Below are 22,503 nucleotides of genomic sequence, written 5' to 3' on the forward strand. Positions count from 1 at the left end.
CATGTGAAACTTATTTAGATCTCCTATTACTATTGAAGTATTTTTGTGCTTATACCTTTCCAACCAATCTATAAACTTCTTATAATCCATTGCATTCTCCCACTACTACTACAGTGCCTTGTAGATATGGCCAAAATATTTATTTGATCTGACTGATACAAATCCATTCTTTTCCAGAATGAAAATTAACTTGACTCCTATTTCATGTATGGTACATTAATCTCATAAAATATGCAAAACCTTTATAGCAAATATTAAATAACACCCTTATCACTAAACTTATAATTAGTTCTTCTTCCAATATAGGTTGTAAGTAGAATTTCAGATTCATGCTCTTAAGACATTTAAAGATGATAATGCTCCTGAAAATGAGATGATATGTTTATGAAGGTGTGTAGAAGCAGGTACAGTTTGCCCTTGAACAATATGGGTTTGAACTGTATGGGTCCCCTTATATATGAATTGTTTTTGATAAATACAGCACAGTACTGTAAATGTATTTTCTCTTATGATTTTCTTAATAACATTTTCTTTTCTGTAATTTACTTTATTGTGAGAATTCAGCACATAACACATGTAACATAAAATTTATGCTAATCAACTGTTTATGTTATCTGTAAGGCTTCAGGTCAACAATAAGCTATTAGTAAAGTTTTTTGGGAGTCAAAAATTATACATGGATATTCGACTACACAGAGAGTTAGTGCCCATGACCCTCATGTTGTTCAAGGGTCAACTGTATTTTTTTATGCTGCTGGTAGATACAAATTGGTACAACTCTTGGAAAGCAATTAAGGTATATATGTATATCAGAGGCCTAGAGATATTATTATCCTTGACCCAATTTCTAAAAATCTATTCTAAAGAAGTCTAGAAAAGCCCTATCCAAAGGAAACTTTGCAAGATTATTTATAATAATTAAATTTGGAAAGAACCTAAATGATAAACAATAGTGAATGATAGTGAGCAAATTATAGTGCTTATTATATTTTAAAAAATGAGGTTGTTATACATAATGTTTGCAAAGAATCTGTTGAAACATGGGCTTTTTGGTTTAAAATGCATGAAATTTAGGTATAGTAGTATTAGTGCTTTATAAGAAAAAAGCATAGGGGGAAAGTCTGGAAGAAGATATGCAAAAATAAACAGTTTAACAGTTGTGTTTGAGTGGTAGAACTATTTTCATTCTGACGCTTATTTGTATTCCCTAATAATCTTATAAAAATCATATTCAGTTGTATATGAGTATCTGTTTGTTATAGCTCCATTTGGAAAGACTGTTTTCCCCCCTTTGAATTTCCTGAGCATTCTCATTGAAAATGATTGACCATAAAAGATTTGGTTTTGGATTTTCAGTTTGATTCCATTGACCTGTATGTCTATCTTTATGCTAGTGCTATACTGTCTTAATTACCATAGCTTTGTGATGTTTGATATAAGGAGTCCTCCAACTTTGTCCTTGTTTTTCAAGATTGTTTGTCCTGGCTATTCTGGGGCCTTTAAATTCCCATAGATGTATTAACTTCAGTTTGTCAATTTCTACAAAGAAGCTAGCTGTGATTTTTTATAGATCGCATTTAATCTAAAGATCCACTTGGGGAATATTGCTCTTAATAATATTAAGGCTCATGTTCATCCATAAACATGAAATGTATTTCCATTTAAGTCTTGATTTTCTTCAAATCTTTTGTAGTTTTTATAGTGTAAGTTTATACTTCTTTTGATAAATTCATTTCTAAATATTTTACTCCTTTGATACAATTTTAAATGGAATTGTTTCTTAACTTTATTTCATATTGTTCATTGTTAATATAGAGAAAGTGACTGGTTTTTTATATTAATCTTGTGTCCTGCAACTTTGCCAAACTCTTTTATAAATTATTGTAGTTTCTTAGAGAATTCCTTTAGATTTTCTATATACAAGATCATATCATCTGAAATACAGATAGTCTTACTTATGCCCAATCTAGATGCCTTATATTTCATTTTCTTGCCTAATTTCCCTGGCTAGAACCTCTAGTACAATGTTGGATAGAAGTGATGAGAGTGGACATCCTTTGTCTTTTTCCTAATCTAGGAAGAAAGCACTCAGTCTTACACTGTTAATTATGATATGAGCTATGGATTATTAATACATGTTTTTTATTGTTTGAGGAAGTTCCCTTTTAGTTCTAATTTGTACAGTATTTTTATCAAGAGGTGTTGGATTTTGTCAAGTGTTTATTCTGTGTCTATTGAGATAATGACATGGGCTTTGTCTAATTCTACTGTTATGGTGTATTAAATTAATTGATTTTAGATGTTAATTCCTGGGATAAATTCCACATAGTCATGGTGTATGGTCCTTTTTATATGTTGCTGGGTTTGGTTTGCTGCTACTTAATTGATGATGTTTAAGCCTATATTCATAAGAGATATTGATCTGTGGTTTTCTTCTGATGTCCGTCTAGCTTTTGTATCAAAGTAATAATGGTTTCATAATGAGTTGAGAAATGCTCTCTCCTCTTCTATTTTTTGAAAGAATTTGTGAACAATTGGTATTAATTGTTCTTTATTTATTTTGGGGACAGAGAGAGACAGAGCATGAACGGGGGAGAGGCAGAGAAAGAGGGAAACACAGAATCGGAAACAGGCTCCAGGCTCTGAGCCATCAGCCCAGAGCCTGACGCGGGGCTCGAACTCACGGACCGCGAGATCGTGACCTGGCTGAAGTCAGACGCTTAACCGACTGCGCCACCCAGGCGCCCCTAATTGTTCTTTAAATGTTTGACAGAAATCACCAGTGAAGCCATCTGGGCCTAGGCTTTTTTGTGGGAAGTGTTTTGTTTTAGACTTTATTTTTCTAGAGCAGTTTTGGGTTCACAGCAAATTGAAGAGAAAATACAGAGATTTCTCACATACCTCCTGCTCCTTATACATGCATAGCCTCCCCCATTATCAACATCCCCCACCATAATTGCACATTTGTTATAAATGATGAACTTATATTGATGCATTGTGAGAAGTTTTTAAATTATTAATTCACTCTCTTGTAGATCTATTCAGATTTTCTATTTCTTCCTGAGTCAGTTTATTTTATTTCTCCTTGAATAGTTTATGTCATTGTATTTGCTTTGGTTCTTTGAACATATTTATACTGGCTCCCTTGAAGCCTTTGTTAGGTCTGACATCTGGACTTTCTCACTAATTAGTTTTTGTTCATTTTTCCCCCCTGTGTTTGGGTCAGTTTTTTGCATGTCTTGTAATTTTTTGTTGTTGTTGAAACCTTGACATTTTCAATAACATATTATATCAACTCTAGATACAGATCCTCTTTCCCAGGACTTTTTGTTGTTGCTGGCTTGTTTATTTGTTTAATTACTTAGCTAGACTATTTTAGTGAAGTCTGTTTCCCCCACTGTGTCAGCTTCTGATAATACTCCTCAAAGGGTTCAGACTTGCACATGCACATGGTCACCATGTAATGATAGTATTTATAACAGAGCTCTTTTGACTATCTCTTTTCCTTGATCTCTCTTATGCTGTCTACCTCTGTTGGTATCTCACACATCTGTTTAGCTTCACTGATTGCCAGTGGAATACTGTATTGTTTTTGATAAGGCTTAGGGACACAAATTACTCCACACTCTGATCCAATTAAATTCTGGTCCCTTTGCTAGAGTAGTTTGAGACCTTTCTTTGAAGTTTATTCCTACCAAGAAGGGACTATTCTAAGCTGTCTCTAGCCTTGGTTTTCTCTGGTAAAAACACCATTTTCCTAGTATGTTAACTGGTTGGTAACTGATAAATCCAATCATTTCCAATTCTTCACTGATGTGGCCTGCCTTCGCTGATGTGGCCTTGTTTCTTGTGTGGAATTACTAGCCTCCTCTTACTTGCTTACTTGTATCTAGAGCACCCTTAATCTTAAACTTTTCTACCCTATTCTAAATAAAATGACTTGTTTTGGAGAGAACTTTAGAGTTCTCTGTTTTCAAGGCCTGCATCTGTCCCTGGGCTAAATCTCTGAGTCACTGCTCCAAAGTGAAGGGCAGGGACAGTGTCCCACTTTTCTTGGAGTGACACCCTTGTTTTATGAGTGGGACAATTGGTGGAACAGTAACCTCTGATATTCTTTGTTTGCCCCTCCTGGTGTGGAACTTCTATGGGACAAGGCTGATTGGGGCCACATTGTTCTCAGCCTTCCTCACCTGGAGTAAAACTTTTCTGTAAGTAAGGGCTGATTACAATTGCAAAATGTTTCTGCATTTGGTTTTACCCCTAGGGCAATTTCCAGAACTTTTAAATAGTTGTGCTTTATAATTTTTTCCAGTTATGATTGTTTCACTGGTAAGCTCCTTACTCCTCCTCCGTTCTCAAGTGGATCTGGGACATTTACTTTTGGATGGGATCCCATCAACCATTCTGTTCTTCTCAGAAGGATCTTTGTTACTACATGATTTATTGTTTATCAGTCTATTGGTTTTAGCTCTAGAAATCAGCATCATTATGCCACAAACGACTCTGCATACTACATGGCAAAGAATCACAGCACCCCCAAATATCACAATACATGTTTAGACTTGAAGTCAACATGTGTGAATAGGTGCAACCTGTTCATATACCTGTTCATATAGATGGTACTTTGTAGGTCATCTGCAAGATAAAGGAATAAGCACTTCTGGATCACAGCCAGTCTTGGCTTTTATCACTTATTGCCTCTATCCAGCAGGGATAGGGAAATTTTCCCCTTTCTCTGATGGAAGACTATCCCCCAGTTAACCCAAACTACACGAGTTCAGGCTGGTCTCTCTTTCATTCTCTTCCCAGAGCTTCCCTGGCAAAAGGCTGTCAGTCCTCTGTTTAAAGAACTTTGTCTAAAGTTTAGAACTTCTTTAAGAGTTCTAATATTAAATTTTAAGAGCTTAATTCATCATCTTTCCTGTTTGGCCACTATTTACCTTTCTTGCCTCATCTCTGATCTGCCTGTGTTCTACTCATACTGGGCCAACAACTCACTACTTTCTCCAAACATACCATTTATTTCACATGCCCATGCTTTTGATATCAGAAATGCTTAACCAACCAATTGCAACAGTCTTCTGATAATTATGTGAGATACCAGGGCCTCACTTCACTCCTATGGAATCAGAATTTTTATGTGTAATAATTTATTCAAAAGCTTCTCAATTGATTCTAAAGCTACTTAAAGCCCATTGCTATTATCTTCTCTTTCCCTGCAGTATCCTAACACTTGCTGTTACTTTGTCTGATAAAATCTTGCTCAACAAAAGCCAAAAAAGAGAGACGAGAGAGAGAGTGAGCGAGAGAGACCCAACTATAATACGACCTGCTCAAGGCACCTGGTGGCTCAATCAGTTAAGCATCAGACTTTGGTTCTGGCTCAGATCAGGATCTCAGAGTTTCATGAGTTCAGCCCTGTGTTGGGCTCCACGCTGACAACATGGAGCCTGCTTGGGATTCTCTATATCTCTCCCTCTGTTCCCCTTCCTCGCTTGTGCTGTCTCTTGTCTCTCTCAAAATAAATAAATTTATTTAAAAAGAGTTTTAGGGGCGCCTGGGTGGCGCAGTCGGTTAAGCGTCCGACTTCAGCCAGGTCACGATCTCGCAGTCCGTGAGTTCGAGCCCCGCATCGGGCTCTGGGCTGATGGCTCAGAGCCTGGAGCCTGTTTCCGATTCTGTGTCTCCCTCTCTCTCTGCCCCTCCTCCGTTCATGCTCTGTCTCTCTCTGTCCCAAAAATAAATAAACGTTGAAAAAAAAAAAAAATTAAAAAAAAAAAAAAAAAAAAAAAGAGTTTTAAATAAATAAATAAATAAATAAATAAATAAATAAATAAAATGCGACCTTCTCTGAAAAGTTTTCCTCAATTCTATCTCCATTTTTAATCTAGTGGATATTTGTTGTTCTTCTTGGTTAATTAGTATCAGATCCTTCTTCCTGTGTTTAGGGGGTCCCTTACCTTCTGACTTAAAGGTAGTTCCTACCTCAGAGGCTCAAAATGCCAACTGCTTACTTTCCCAGCCTGCCTCACACATTGAGTATGAGTTCATAAACAAGACTCTGCCAATTAGGCATATACACCTCAATCTTTGAAGCAAAAACTAGCAACATGAGAAAACAGGTCATAGACTTGACTTCTAAAGAAGATAGTAGTAGCAATGGGCAGCAACTTCCAGTTTCCAAAAATAGAGAAATTGTTCTAGAGGTAGCATCTAGTTTGAAGCTTCCAAGCAGGAGCATTGCCCATTGCAGCCTCTTTTCATGGCTGGTGGCCTCCAAAGCTGATTCTACAGCTTCCTGGAGAATTCTGTGAGATGCTTCCTATCTTTTAATAAATTTACTTTCTGCTGAAATTAAACCACATTGGTTTCTATCACTGGCAACTAAGATATAGAGACACCTAATAAAGCAGTCACCTTTCTATAGCCCTCATAGCACTTCATTCACAGACCAAATAAGAATAAATCATAGTGTCTTATTGTTAATTGCCAGTAGAATATGGATTAACTCTGTCAAAAGGCAAGGAAAGGACATTCTAGGCAGAAGGCATAGTAGGAAGCCATGTGACTGGAAGGAACATAGAGAATACCAGGAACCGAAGGGACCCTGCGCCTAAAAGATAAAAGTGAACTAATTGATGAAAGGTGTCAGTGAATAGAAAGCTGTTAGAGGAATTAAATAATGGGATCACAGTAGCTCTACAAGACCATTTGAAGACATTTTTATTTTTAATAAGCTCAATAACAATGTGAAGGTAGTGAGGGTTTTTAAATGGCAGATGTAATGCTCAGATTTCTGTTTTGAAAGAAATTACTCTGTAGCATGAATAAAATATTGGAGGTGGGGAAATGCTGGTGATTTTACTTGGATTTGAGTTCTGCTTATAATATTTACAGGTCTATATTGTTCCAAGCTGATCACTGCCTTCCGGCCATGTCTTCCTACTCATCCTAAAATTTTCCTTTTGGAGCAATCCAAAGTGAAGATGTTCCCTCTCTCATTATGCAGCCTTGAACCTTGACGCTAAGATGCTGAACAGGCTACGGCAATATTTTATCCATGTTTCTTACTGTTATTAGTAACATTTGCTAATGAAGAGACTCTAATTTTTATCAAGTCCATTTAATTTCATACAGATATATAACTTAGATTAGATTCTTTTGATATCTAGGTATTAAAGCAGTTCTGGGTTTGTTTGCTTGTTTGAAAAGTTAGAGTAGCTTCCATCTTTTTCTTTTAAAACTAAAAACGAAAAGTAAAAAAAGGATATACCACACTATGTTAATAATGTCTCTTTATAGTATATCATTTTATATATCATCATTATATTATTGTCTTTATTTCAAGAGCCATTCAAAACTAAAATTAAATTTGAAGATATTATTTGTAGGTTAAATTGGTCTCAGAGAGTCAAATAATGATTACAGATGGCCGGAATGCAGGTAATCAGCCAAATAATTAGAGCTGCTACTGATTTTAATAAATATGACCTTCTGAATTTGAGTAAATCACCCAAATGATTACAAAAGGTATTCAGTGGTAAATCAAACAAACAATTTGGTTTTTCATTCATTGATATAGGCAGAGGACTTTAATTTCTGAAGAATAAGTTTACCCTTCCAGAAAACCTTTCTAAGCATACTTTAAAAAGCAGTATCCCAAACAAAGGCAACACTTGTGGTGGTTAATTATGAACAGTTTGTAGAGAGAAGTCTGTAAGGCCACCCATCAGACCAGCCTGCTCACCACAACAGCACAGCAGGGGCAGGGAAAAGAATCAGAGGTTCAAGGCAAAGACAAGAGTTTTCAAAGTTCCAGACTGTTACTTTTTATGAGTGGTTTTGTTGGCTTTTGTTGACCTTATTTGTCCACATTGTCTCTTGGTTGTTTTAACTAACAAAGAAAAATGTAGAATTTGATTAAGAAAAATAAAAGTGTATATTCCTTGTCCAAAGCACATTTAAGGGATATTAAGTTGGACTGTATGAAATTGTCATTTCTGCTAGTCAAAATTGATTAAATATGGGTAATTTCATGTGATTCTGCCTAATAAAACCTATCAATGTGCTGTGGCATACCATAACATGCAGGATATCACCAAGTTTGCCCATTCTGAGTAGATTTAAATACATTTTTTTCTCCATTTTTTGTTATCAACAATTAATTTTAACAGAAAACATTTACTTCTTCAAACAATTATACTCTTACCAGGTGCCAGAAACATTTGCTATGGATTTTTTATTTTTTTAAATAAAAAAGAAATTATCAAACTCAAAAGAGACTTTTTTAATTCTAAGAAAGGGGCAAGAGGGTAGAAATGTACTGGTTGATATTCTAGAATCCAGGGATTTTCCAGAACCATCACAGAATTATAGAATATATACTTATACCTATAGATCTCCCTAATTCCCGGAAACTTAAAATCTCAGGAAGATGAAGGTCACTATAAATAATTTTGAAGACAATAATAATAGTAAGTATAGCAGGTAACACTTAGTGTTTACTGAGGCAGGTACTATTTTAAGTGCTTTATATATATTAACTCATTTAATCCTCACAGCAATCTAGTGAAGTAGCTAATAGTAAGTATCATTACCCCCATTATACAAATGACGAACTAGAGGTACAAAACAGTTAAATAATTTGTACAAAGTCACACAAGTCAGTGCCTGAGCCAAAATTTAAACTTAAGCATTCTGGTGTCAGAGTTGTTACTTAACCAACAGTAGACTGCCTGGCAACATAAGGAAGGTCTAGTATCCCTGAACAAGTTTTAATACTTACAGGAGTTGCAATATTGGTTAAAATACTAAGTTCTTGGGGCTCCTGGGTGGCTCAGTCGGTTAAGCGGCTGACTTCGGCTCAGGTCATGATCTCGCGGTCCGTGAGTTCGAGCCCCACGTCGGGCTCTGTGCTGACAGCTCAGAGCCTGGAGCCTGTTTCAGATTCTGTGTCTCCCTCTCTCTGACCCTCCCCGTTCATGCTCTGTCTTTCTCTGTCTCAAAAATAAATAAACATTAAAAAATTAAAAAAAAAATACTAAGTTCTTTCATGGAGTTTGCTGTGCCTCTTTCCATTCTGATAGCTGCCATTCTGGATGGACTATTATAGTAGTTCTCTAGCTAGGGTACAGATTTCTAATGTTCTCCCATCCTAGGCCAGCTGACATCCTAATGCTAGATTAATACAAATAAATCATCACTTCTGTGCTGTTACTACCTTGCTCAAATCCCTTTCATGACTTTCTTTACATTTCCACTGCCAGGAAAGGATGTGAACATCATACACCAGGATCTGGTAGCACAGCTGAAAGCACCTCACCATAAGCTCAACATTTCTTTGAAGTTTTGTGTTTTATCTTAAAAAGTCACACAAATTTTGCACCCCACTCTATAATACATCTGTTCAGGTTGTTTTGTTTTGTTTTGTTTTAAATGTTTATTATATGGGGGGCTCGTGGGTGTCTCAATTGACCATTCTGACTTCGTCTCAGGTCATTGATCTCACAGTTCGCGAGTTCGAGCCCCGTGTCAGGCTCTGTGCTGACAGCTTGGAGCCTGCAGCCTGCTTTGGATTCTGTGTCTCCCTCTCTTTCTCCCCCTCCCCCAAATTGCTCTCTCTCTCTCTCAAAAATAATAAACATTAAAAGAGAGAGAGAACACGCATGAGTAGAGGACAGGCAGAGAGAAAGGGAGACAGAGGATCTGAAGTGGGCTCTGTGCTGACAGCAGAAAGCTCCATGCAGGACTCAAACTCACAAACAGTGAGATCATTACCTGAGTCAAAGTCAGGTGCTTAACCAAATGAGCCACCCAGACACCCCCCATCTATTTGGTTTAATATAAAAATAATGTTTAGAATTAGATATCATTTAAATTACTTAATTCTAAATTTTCAAATAAAATTGATGAGTCAGAAAGATGCTTCATGTGTATTCTGGGCTTTCTCTTGTCACATAAAGTATACATACTCCTATTTGAAGAGCCCAGGTATACAGAATAGATTTTGGGTATCTTCACTACATATTTAAGACCCAGTTACTTGGCCCCATCCCAACCTTCCCATCTTATAACTTGCTATTTCCCTGCATTAATCTCTGATAAATCCATCCACCTACCCATCCACAGTTATTTACCACATACCCTCTTTGTACCAGGCAGTGTGTTCTAAAGATATCTTGCACTGATACTACCTATATATCTTGGATTTTGTCCTTTCTCCCTGCTTGGAAAACCATCTCACCTCATTTCTGTTAAAGTGCTAGTCCTTCAAGACCTAATTCAAATAGCTTTTCCTGGCTGTCCCAGTCAAGACTCTGAATTCCTGTAACACTTACTTAATGCTTGTGATAGAAAATGTTATGTATTTTGTTTTTTTTTAATTTTTTAATGTTTATTTATTTTTGAAAGAGAGAGAGAGAGACAGAGTGAAAGCTGGGGAGGGGCAGAGAGAGGGAGACAGAGAATCTGAAGCAGGCTCCGGGCTCCAAGCTGTCAGCACAGAGCCAGACGTGGGGCTCGAACTCATGAACTGTGAGATCATGACCTGAGCCAAAGTCGGACCCGTTAACTGACTGAGCCACCCAGGTGCCCCTGTATCTTGTATTTGTATGACTAGATATTACATGTAATTTTTTTTAAGTTTATTTATTTATTTTGAAAGAGCGGGGAGAGGAGCAGAGAGAGAGAGAGGGAGAGAGAGAATCCCAAGCAGGCTCCACACTGTCAGCACAGAGCCTGCTGCAGGACTGGATCTCACAAACCATGAGATCATGACCTGAGCCGAAATCAAGAGTTGTATACTTAACTGACTGAGCCACCTGGGCGCCCCTTATGCATAAATTTTTTAAGTAAGAATTCAATATGCAGAGAAGTGGGAAAAAAAGGACATTTCAGGCAATGGACCTGGTGTGCACAAAGACACAGGAATATGAAGTAGCACAAGGCATTCTAGTAAATGCTAGGCTGTTTAGAATAGCTGGAATGTAGAATATACACTGGTAATGTGAAAAAAATAGGAACCAGATCATGAAGGGATATATCACAATTTCTAAGAAATGTACATCCCACCCACCCCAGGTCCCACTGAATTAATGGCAAACCATCAAAAAGTTCAAACAGAGGATGATTTACTGTATTAGTCATAATTAACTTTGATGTAAATTTTGTAGTTTTTAATATTTTTCATTTACTTGGATCTTATTTTTATTTTACATATATGTAAAATTATGATCATATCTTTATTCAGTCTTTTCTTCTTAACCCAGTATATTATCTTTCCTGTATTCAATGCATACGCATATACAGAGACAGGAATTTTGTTCATTGCTTTAAAACATGGGATCTCTCTCACACATACACACACACACACAGCCTTGTATCTTGCATTTCTTACTCTATAATACCTTGTAGAAACAGCTCTAGTTTTCTTAAAGTTTATTTATTTTATTTTGAGAGACAGTGGGAGAGAGAGCACACGAGCAGGGGAGAGGGGCAGAGAGAGAGAGAGAGAGAGAGAAAATCCCAAGCAGGCTCCATGCCATCAGCACAGAGCCTGTCCATGAAATCATGACTTGAGCTGAAATCGAGTCAAAATGCCTACCTGACTGAGCCATCCAGGTTCCCCTCTAATTTTTTTTAATTTCTTTATGTTTATTTATTTTTGAGACAGAGAGAGATAGAGCATGAGCAGAGGAGGTGCAGTGAGAGGGAGACACAGAATCTGAAGCAGGCTCTAGGCTTCTAGCTGTCAGCATAGAGCCCAACAAGGGGTTCAAACTCACAAGCCATGAGATCTTGACTTGAGCCGAAGTCAGACACTTAACCGACTGAGCCACCCAGGCGCCCCTCCCTGTAATATTTTTAGTGACTGCAATATATTATATAGTATGGATATATCAGAATTTATTCAACTATTCCTCTGTTTATTAACATTCATCTTGTTTCCAGTTTCTTGATATTTTTGAGGTATTATATCTAAGTCAACCTTATGTTTATTTCACTAATTTTCACTGTAGTTTTGATCAATCTGTCATGAAATATTAAATATTTCAGGTAGGTTTAGGTATATAAGACAAGTATAAACATGTTGATAATCTTATTTATCATGATCCTCTCTCATATCCTATGTTACTACCAAATTAGTGGATATTTAGGAGTTATTCCCATTAGTAATATAGCATCAAGAGGCTTGAAACAGACTGATCTGATGACTCAGATTTTGAGTTTAAGTATAGTGAAAACTTACATATTAAACATAGGGAAATTACAATAATATTTTCCAAACTGGGATGTTAATGGGAATTTCAAAAGGATTCCATGATCAAATTATTTGGGAAAATACGCTAGATTGAACTGGGCTCTGCAAACCCAGAAGTGTATTACACTTCTCTGAGTGTATTATTCCCTAAAATACCGTTTGGTAAATAGTGCTCTACATTATTCTAAAACAGTATAGACAGTTGAATTGTGTTCGGTCATGTGACAGATTCCCAAAGGCCATTTTCATGGCACCTGTATCGGTCCCCCAGTTGTACAGGTGTGGAAAAACAAACCCACTCAGATCACTACTGACTTGTCTAGGTGTTTCTCCTCCTACACCTCTCCATACCTCTAATACATCTGTTAATAAACCACAAAAGCTTACAATTCCAATTACACTACATTATGCAGTTTTAAAGCATACCCAGTACTTTTTTACTTTCATGCTTTTGCAAACCTTTCCTGTTCCATCCATCTATATCTTCTCTTTCTTCTTCTATTTCTATTGAGATCTCAATTTTCTTTGAAGCTGTCTTTTTGAAGCTTTCCCCAAGCTCTCCAGTGAAAATTAAACCATTCTTTGTTCAGTTTTCTCATACCAGTTTGCATCTTTTAGATGTACACTTAACTTCCTGCCTCATGATTCATACAGTTGTTGTGCATGTTTCACATTATATTAGACATTATGCTACTCTAGTCCTTACTGTGAAGGAGCTCATAGGCTAGCTGAGGAGGCAGATATATAAACAAATTTACACAATTTAATGTGATATGTATTTATAAAGGTACACAAAGGTAGTGGTGATAGGATACACATGAGAAAATAAGCACTAAAATGTTTAAATGTAAATTAACTTATACAATTAAGATTATAACTTCATTTAGAATAGTCCAATCTAGAATGAAGTGAAGTAGAATGTTTTAGTGGTTATTGAATATAACTTCCTCTTCTGTTAGCTTATAAGTGCCTCGAGGACCTGGCTTTGTATTATTTATTTATTTCCTATTGTACCTAGCACTACTATAGGTATGTAGAATATACTCAATAAATGCTTGTTAAATTGAATTAATTTCCAGGAGTTACTGATTTTAGAAAAACTCAATTGCACAGTCTACAACTTAATATATTATGTCTGCATATTCAGACTGCTATTTGATTCCTAATTTAAGATGTTAATTGTAGGGAAAGTGACAAACACAAAATTTTTAAATCTGGATTATTATTTGACTCTTTCTCAGTAGAACTTTTGAGAGACTTATTGTAGACTTACACTGTAGACTCATTCCATAAGCACTGCCTTTGCACAAAATATTTATGGAATTGCTTTTGTTCTGTGACACACTATTTTGAATCTACACACTAATTTCATCTGAATTCTGAAACCAACTAAATGTCATCTCAAACTAAGTTTAGTGGGTCAAAAGTTATGTATGCCTTTTTTGGATCAAAAACAACAAGAGATCTTGTGTGGTGCAAAAGCTAATTGTAAAGGCAATTAACAAAATATAAATTCCAAAAATACTTCGAACAATTCCAGCATTTCTGGGGTTGGTTTATAACTTCCCAAAATAACCATTTTGAAAGACAAAACTGATTTAAAGTATACATATTAAAATACCAGACTCTTCTTAGGCCCAGTTAGTAACTCTGGTTTATTAAGAAGAGTTACTGGAATTTATTAGGAAGAAAACTGGAATTGAAGCATTTTATTGTTTTCTGACTCATAGTCAATCTAATACTATTTTTAATTGTTATGAAACTTTTACCTGCAAAACTGATATCATAACTTATTTTCAACTAGAGAATATCATTCTTTTTTCATCATTTTATTTCTGTAAAAAATGTGATTATAGCTCAGTTTTTCATTTTTTTAAGATACTTTTCATCATAAGAAAATGTTTACATTCATGAAACATTTCATGAAATCATTATATTCATTCTTTTCATCAGGTAGTGATAATGAAAGGTGAGACCAAAAATCATCCTCATTACCTGATTAGCTGATCCTTTACCTGAAGGAGCCTAATCTGGAAATAAGACCATGGACATGTCGGATGGAGCAAATACTTTACAACAGCATTTATTTCAGCTGCACTTACTCAGTTTCTGAGAAATGAAATAGGAATTGAGTTACAATTTACTATTGCTTTAGCCAGAAAGAAAAGAATTGCCAGTCAAATTAATCCTATAGACATGAAGAGATAAATCTATTTAAGCAAACAAATACCTTTTCAAAGCCTTTGAACTCATTTGAAATATCCATTTACTTCCAATTTTTTCCTCTGACTTCAAAGTATTTTATTTTACAGTTTATAAAGTCAGCTTTTATAGGAAGCAGTTACCATTTTTCAGTTTCCCTTTAATTAGCATCATATCTATAAATATGAAAAAAAATTGTAAAATACTCCAGACTTGACTAATTAATTGTCTGATAAAATTCACTTGTAAGTAACTAGTACAAAATACATAGTTTCTAAAAGATTCAAACAGGTTTATGGAGCATACAACCATAAATATCAAAGGGTAAAATAGAGATTGGGGGATACTAGCCTAACATTTTAAGTTTGATGAGTAAGGATGCCACCTGAGCTGCTGTCACATGCATGACCTACAGTGATTTGAACAACTGCATATTCATATGTTTTTATACAAAACATATATTCACAAATAATATCTAACATGTCCAGATTTTAAATAGGCTAATTTGGTTTTTGTGAAAATCTTTTGCAAGACCATTGCAAGATATAGTTCGCTTTTTGAAGGAGTTGGGCTTTGTTATTAACAATTATAATAGTAACAACATTTGCATATTGCTTTATGTTTACCAAATTTTTAATTCATTTATTGTCTCAGTTGATCTTAGAAGTAGTGGAGATAATGGTTATAAGGTAGATAGGAGTTAAGATTCATTTGGTTTTAGTGAAGAACATTCTCCCTCTCTGCCCTACCTCTCCTACCCCTCCCTACCCTTCCTACAGCACAGACACACACACTGGCTTAGACTAAAAAAGGATATTTTGGTTCATAGCATAGAATGGTCTTCAGATAGGCTAATTTGGAGCTGAACTGGCTCCACTGTCAGCTCCACACTTGATGACACTGGCAGTTTTTAGTGTCACTGGTCCTGATTTGGTTAAGTGCTCATCCTTGAACACGTAACTGTGGACAGTGGGATAGGGTAATATGCTGAGTTACTTTGGCAGTAAGACCCTCCCCTAGAGCTGGGAAGTGGATAAGTTGTCCAAAGGAAAATCAGTATACAGTTACCAGAAGTAGCAGGAAAGCGTGGTAGGGAGGCAAACATCAAATGTCCATTCCAGCAGGTATTATCATCTCCACTTTACAGATGAGAAAATGAATACTCTGAAAGGTTAAATGACCTACCCAAACTTAGGTCTTCTGGTTACAAACCCTGTTCCTGGATGCCATTTATTTTTATAAAATAAATAAATAAAATAAAGCAGTAATGGATTTAAAAAAAGGGAGAGACGTGATTCCAAGTATGACATTTATTTCTAGTTATGTTTCAAAGTATACCAGTCATGATTAATTTTAAGGTAACAATCGAGTCTGACCTCTGTGGGGTGGTTGAACAAGATGTTTATGGGGAATAAATTGCTCCAAGTTCTATGGAAGGGCGTGGAAGGAAGTACAGTGGATATGATTCTGACAATAAAGAATTTAGAATTTGGAATTACAATTAAAATAGCAATTATTTATTAACCATTTATTATGTCTCAGGCAGTGTGCTAAAGACTGTTCCTGTATCAATTACAATCACAACATTACTGTGAAATAAGGGTTTTACAGATAAAGAATCATAAGCAAAAAGAGGTCCAAGATTATATACTAAAAAGAGGTAGAACCTCTAAAGTCTAGAAGCCTCTACAAAAACAGTGGCTGTTTTTGTTTTTCATTGTTACCAATTAAAGTAGCAATGTTTAAATACCTGCCAACTACTTGCTGGCTGCCATAGCAGGTGTTTGTCTGGTGCAACACTTTTTTTCTAAAAACTTGCCCTATACGATTGTATAATACAACAATTCATATGCAATGACACTTAAGAATTTATAAACGCCTGGGGCTCCTGGGTGGCTCAGAAAGCTAAACATCTGAGTCTTGATTATGGCTCAGGTCGTGATCTCACAATCCAAGAGATCGAGCCCTGTGTTGGACTCTGCACTGACAGTGCGAAGCCTGCTTGGAATTCTCTCTCTCTCTCTCTCTGCCCCTCCCCTCTCTCAAAAAAAATAAATACTTTGAAAAAAAAAGAATTTATAAACACCTATTAAGTTCCACAGATCATTGTTAATGGTAATCTTATTCTATTTTTTGTTTTGTTTTGTATTTATAAAAATTACACATGGACATAGTTTAAAAAGTCACGGAGTCCTATGAAACTTAAAAAAAAACAAAAACAAAAACAAAACAGAGGCAGTCCCCTGCTCTGCAATTCCTTCCACCAATTTTCTGATTCCCAGAAGCAGTCATTTTCAGTTTATTTTTAGCTGTTTCTTTTTATATTTATGAAAAAGAACATTCTAAATAATATGATTAGTCTCTGTCTTCTCTGCACTGGGAGCAACTCTCCTGCCACAGTCCCTCATCCCCTGAAAATGTACGCCTGTGCAAAGTTCGTCTCTGCCCCCTTCTTGGTCAGGAGCACCTCTCAGCTTGTCGAGCCGATCACTGTCTGCAGTGGCACTAAAACCACCAGAGTCACTGACAGATGAGAGCCTCAGCAGCTGGGCAGCCCTACGTCCCCTGACCTCACTTATTCCTAGCCGCAGTTTCCAAACCAGCGCTGTTTCAAAGGACATCAACACAGCAGCCAAGTTCATTGGGGCTGGGGCTGCCACAGTTGGGGTGGCTGGTTCTGGGGCTGGAATTGGGACTGTGTTTGGGAGCCTCATCATTGGTTATGCCAGTTCTGAAGGCTGAAAGTCCAAGATCAACGTGTCAACAGAGTTGGTTACTGGGGTATAACTGAAGACTGTGAGAAAGAATCTGTTCCATGCCTCTCCCTTAGCTTCCAGTGATTTGTTGGTAATCTTTAGCATTCCTTGACCTGTAGATCTGTGCCTTCATGTTCAAATGGCATTATCTCTGCATGCATGTCTATGACCAAATTTTTTCTTTCTATAAGGATACCGGTTGTTGGATTAGGGGCTTATCCTACTCCACTATGACCTTATCTTAACTAATTACAACTGCAATGACTATTTCCAAATGAGGTCACATCTGAGTTACTAGGGTTAGGACTTCAACATATGAATTGGAGATGGAGGGGAGACACGATTCAACTTGTAATAGATGGAAATTTGCTATGTCAAGATTTTAATTTGGGGGAGTGCCTATGTGGCTCATTTGGTTACGTGTCTGACTCTTGGTTTCAGCTGATTTCATGATTTCATTGTTTGTGAGATCAAACCCTGAACTGGGCTCTGTGCTGACATCACACAGCCTGCTTGAGATTCTCTCTCTCTCTCTCTCTCTCTCTCTCACACACACACACACACACACAAAATAAATAAACTTAAATATTAAAAAGATTTGAATTTGGGTCTGCTTCCAAAGCCATTTGTTCTTCCTACTATACTTTGCTGCTTCCTTAAAATAAGAAAGTTATTTAAAATATCTCCTACTTTCCAATGTCTCCCATCTTCAAGCCAAACTCTTTATTGCTGCTGCTAGTTACCTTTCTAAAATGTGAATTTGATCAGTCACTCTCCTACTTAAAATCTTTGAGTGGCAGGGTGCCTGGGTGGCTCAGTCGGCTAAGCATCCAACTTGGGCTCAGGTCATGATCTCATGGTTCATGACTTCAAGCCCCATGTCAGGCTCTGTGCTGACGGCTCAGAGCCTGGAGCCTGCTTCGGATTCTGTGTCTCCCTCCCTCTCTCTCTCTTTCTCTCTCTCTCTCTCTCTCTCTCTGCCCCTCCCCTGCTCACACTCTGTCTCTGTCTCAAAAATAAATAAACATTAAAAAAAATTTTTTTTGAGTGGCTTCCAGTGGCTAGCTGCATAAAGTCCAGATACTTTATGGTGGTAAATAGGATCTTTCTTCCATGCCTGTTTTCTCAGCTTCCTTTCTCATCACTCTCTCCTCCCATTTAGTCACCATAAACTCCAACCATACTGACCCTTTTGCAATTTGCAACAAATACATCATGCTTATACACTCCTTCGGGACTGGCTTTCATCCCTCACTTCTCCCAGTATATTCCTTTTATAGTTATTCTCATTTCATCTGGTCAAACCAAAAGACCCTAGACTCATCTTTGATTCCTCTCTACTTCCTCGACTCTACGCATCTATCTCCACTGTCACCACCCTAGTCTAAGCCACCATCATCTCACATAGACTACTGCAATGGCCTCCTAACTGGTCTGTCTGCCTCCATTCTTGACCACTCCATAGTAGAGTGACACTTAAAGTGAAATTGTGATTGTTATTCTGAATAGAACTACCAATGCCTTACCATTGAACTAAGACTCAAATCTGAAGTACTCACAATGCCTATAAGTCTACAAGATCTCTGCTCTCTACCCACTTCACCAACTTCACCTGAGATTATTCCCCCATCTCACAGTATATTAGCTATCTATAATTGTGTAACAACTATTACCCCAGGTTTAGTGGCTTAAAACAACAAATATTTATTATCCCACAGTTTCTTTGGGTCAAGGATTTGGGACTGGGTTAGCTAGTTGGTTTTGCCTCAGGACTTCTATTGAGGTTGCAGGCAAGATGTCGGCCAGGGCAGCAGCCCCAGTTAATTCAAGGTTTGGGGCTCGAGGATCAGATTCCAAGGTGTCTCATTCACATGTTAGCAAGAGGTTTCAGTTCTTTATCATGTGGGCCTCTCCATAAGGGTGGTGAGTGTCCTCAACAATACCTGGCTTCCCTTAGAGTGAGTGATCCAAGAGAGAAGTAGGAGAAAGCTACAATACCTTTTATGGCCTATGAATTCAGGTTTATTGAGGAATAATTTACATACAATAAAATTCACCATTTTAAAATGTATAATGTGTTGAGTTTTGGCAGATGTATAACATAATGTAACCATCACAATTGGGCTATAGGACATTTCTATCACCCCAGCAAGTTCTCGTGTGTCTTTATAATCTGTCTCCCCCCACCACCACCTTTACTACAGCCTGTAGCAAACACTCATTTGATTCCTGTCTCTGTATTTTGTCTTTTCCAGATTGTCATGAAATGGTATAATGCAATATGTAGGGTTTGTGTCTGGCTTCTTTCACTTCATGTAATGCTTTTGAGATTCTTCTGTTGCATGTATTATTCCTTTTTATTGCTGAGTAGTATTTCATTGTATAGATGCACTATAATTTGTGTATCTGTTTCCCAATTGATAGACATTTAAGTAGTTCCCAGTTTGGAGCTATTTATGATAAAGCTGTCATAAGCATTCAAAAAAATAAAAATAAATACATAAATAATATGATTATATTTTTACTTCTTGATTTTTTTCAGCTTTGCATATAATCTATTAATTTCCCAGTATGGAAACAGTAAAGTTAAAAGTAAAGTAAAGTAAAGTAAAGTAAAACTTTACTTTAACAGTAAAGTTAAAGTTTTTATATCCCCACCCCATCACCACAAATACTTCATCTTCTCAATACAATTATATCATGATTTTGATGTTTAAGATTTCATTAAACACATTTATATCTTTGTAAACTTAATTCATGGCCGAACCACATCATGTTTCCAATTGTCTGCTTTCCCTAAAATTAATGATTGTCTCATTTTTCTTTTGCTTGGTCTTATGTACTTGTTTCTGATTCAACAGCAACCTCTGTCCCGTATGGTATGGATTACTTTTCACTATCACCTTTGGACTTCTTGTGTCCCTGTTTTGAGTTGAAACTCTTGTTTTTAATGTCTTTTCCTTCTTCATTTACTCTCCCATTTTGAAGAAACACATCTACCAATAGTTTTGGTCTTGCCTGTCTGAATATGTCTTTCTGCTTTACTGATATTTGATTGATATTTAGCTAAATACAGAATTCTGGTTTGGAATTTATTTTCTCAGAATTTTTATGGTCTATCTCTATTGTCTTTTAGTTTCAGTGTTGAAAAGTTGAGAGACATTCTACTTTCTGTTTTATATATTTTTCCTTTCCGGGAGCTTTTATAATTTTCTGTTTGTCACAGAGTTCTAAAATTTTGTTATGATGTGATCTGTTGGAGATCTGTTTTCATTCAGGCACTCAGTGACCCCCTTTAAAGTAGAAATTTATGCTCTTTAATTTAGGAAATTTTTCATAAGTTATTTCTTTGATAATTTTTTTCTCAATTTTCTTTTCTCTTTTTCTGTTCGTTGAATGTTGAACATCCTAGACTGCTCTCCTAATCTTCATATCCTTTCTCTCCTATGTTCTTTCTCTTAATCTCTTTACTTCCTGGGAGATTTTCCAACCTTTCTGTTGAGGCTTCCATTTCTATCATGATTTTGTTTCCCAGCAGTAGTTTCTTGTTTCCAGGATTTTTTTTCTTTTCTTTTTTTAAAACAATGTGTTTTGGGGGCACCTGGGTGGCTCAACCAGTTAAGTGCCTGGCTTTCAGTGTCAGCCCAGGTCATGACCTCACGATTCATGGGTTCAAGCCCTACATCGAACTCTGTGCTGAGAGTGAGGAGCCTACTTAGAATTCTCTCTCTCTCCTCCTTCCGCCCTGCCCTGCTGTCTCTCTCACTCACTCTCTCTCAAAATAAATAAATAAACTTAAAAAATAAATAAAGCAGTGTGTTTTTGTTTCATGGATGCAGTTCTTCTCTTATCTCTTTAAACATAGGGTTTTGTTTTTTTAATTCTCTTTCCTTTTTCTATTTTCTGTTTGTTTTGGCTTTGGTTTTGGTTTGGTTTGGTTTTAGTCTCCATCTTTCATGTTAGGAGCTTTCCCCAGATGTCTAGCGGTCATTGGCTGTCCCAGTTCATATTTCAGATAGTAAGAAAGGGAGATGCCAGGATAACACATAACTGGAGCTTAATGACTATGGATTCCCTAAATATGCTTATTTGTTCAGGAACCTCCAATATCATTTCATTGAGCACCATTTTTTTAAATTCCAGTTATATTCACCAAAGGAGACTCTTCCACTCTCCAGTTTTATGATGGGGTACTAGCATTCTGCAAACCTAGTAGAAGAGGACTTGGGAGTCTTAATATTTATCATATAAAATTTAATTCAATTCTGTTTTAAATACAGTACTCTACCCTCCAGAATTCTTCAAAATTTCCCAGTTTTGGGAATCTTCTGTTTTACACACTTCAAAGAGTAAATATTTACTCTTCTTCCAGGGTGAGAGAGGGAGGCGTACTTGTTCAGTTGTGAATGGTAGAGAGACAATGCAAAAGACTAATTCTTAAATAGATTTCTAACTAGGTTTGCTATTACTTAACTCATTTCCACAAGTTTGGGTGCCACCAGTTCCCAAGTTTTTGTGGAAACTGTAGTACAAATGAAATTGCTTCCTGCCTTTACCTACTACCTAAAATGAATTGCTTGTTTGAATCAGCTGTCAGTCAGCTACCATCCTTCTGTCGTCTAGCTTCCAAATTTTTGTTACTGTAATTCATCTCTCACTCTCCTTTTCTTCATTCATTTATGCTTTTTAATAAAAATTTTAATACTAAATTGTATTTTAGTATAGTTTTAAAAAGGAATGTAGTTAAATGTGTATGTTCAATCTACCTCTTTAATCAGAAATCAATATTGTTTTTATTATCCACCAAGTAGTTTCTTTTTAACATTTGTTAGATTTAAGATAAATACCTTTTTTAAAAAAGATAATATCTATTTGAGGGAAATGGAAAATAACTATATCTAATCCTTATCCTCAGTCTTAGGGTATATTTGAGAGGAGTGCTGTTTATGTTTGTATCTTATATTTAAATGCTTTTATTATGACAGACACCTGCTTCCTTCATGGCATATGGGGATGTTTATTACTCCATCAGCCTGATAACAGTATCTAGGAGCCGTATTTTACAGAGCTCAATCTTGTATATTAATGACATATGACACGATGATCAAATTTTCCAGGGGTGCCTGGGTGGCTCAGTTGGTTACGCGTTCAACTTCAGTTTATGTCATAATCTCGTGGTTCGTGGGTTCGAGCCCCACATCGGGCTCTGTACTGACAGCTCAGAGCCTAGAGCCTGCTTCAGATTCTGTCTCCCTCTCTCTCTCTCTGCTCCTTCCCCGCTTGCTG

At 36.5% G+C, this 22,503-nt stretch overlaps 1 protein-coding gene and 1 pseudogene across 5 annotated transcripts in view; both read left to right on the forward strand.

Moving 5' to 3' along the window:
• The window catches only part of MBD5 (methyl-CpG binding domain protein 5), a 449,013-nt gene that overhangs the window by 279,871 nt on the left and 146,639 nt on the right, over positions 1 to 22,503 (forward strand). The gene's annotated exons all lie outside the window — the stretch shown is intronic.
• Positions 16,525 to 17,706, forward strand: LOC123598909 (annotated as a pseudogene).

The sequence above is a fragment of the Leopardus geoffroyi genome, chromosome C1 (genome assembly GCF_018350155.1).
Source record: "Leopardus geoffroyi isolate Oge1 chromosome C1, O.geoffroyi_Oge1_pat1.0, whole genome shotgun sequence".
NCBI classification, from domain to species: domain Eukaryota; kingdom Metazoa; phylum Chordata; class Mammalia; order Carnivora; family Felidae; genus Leopardus; species Leopardus geoffroyi.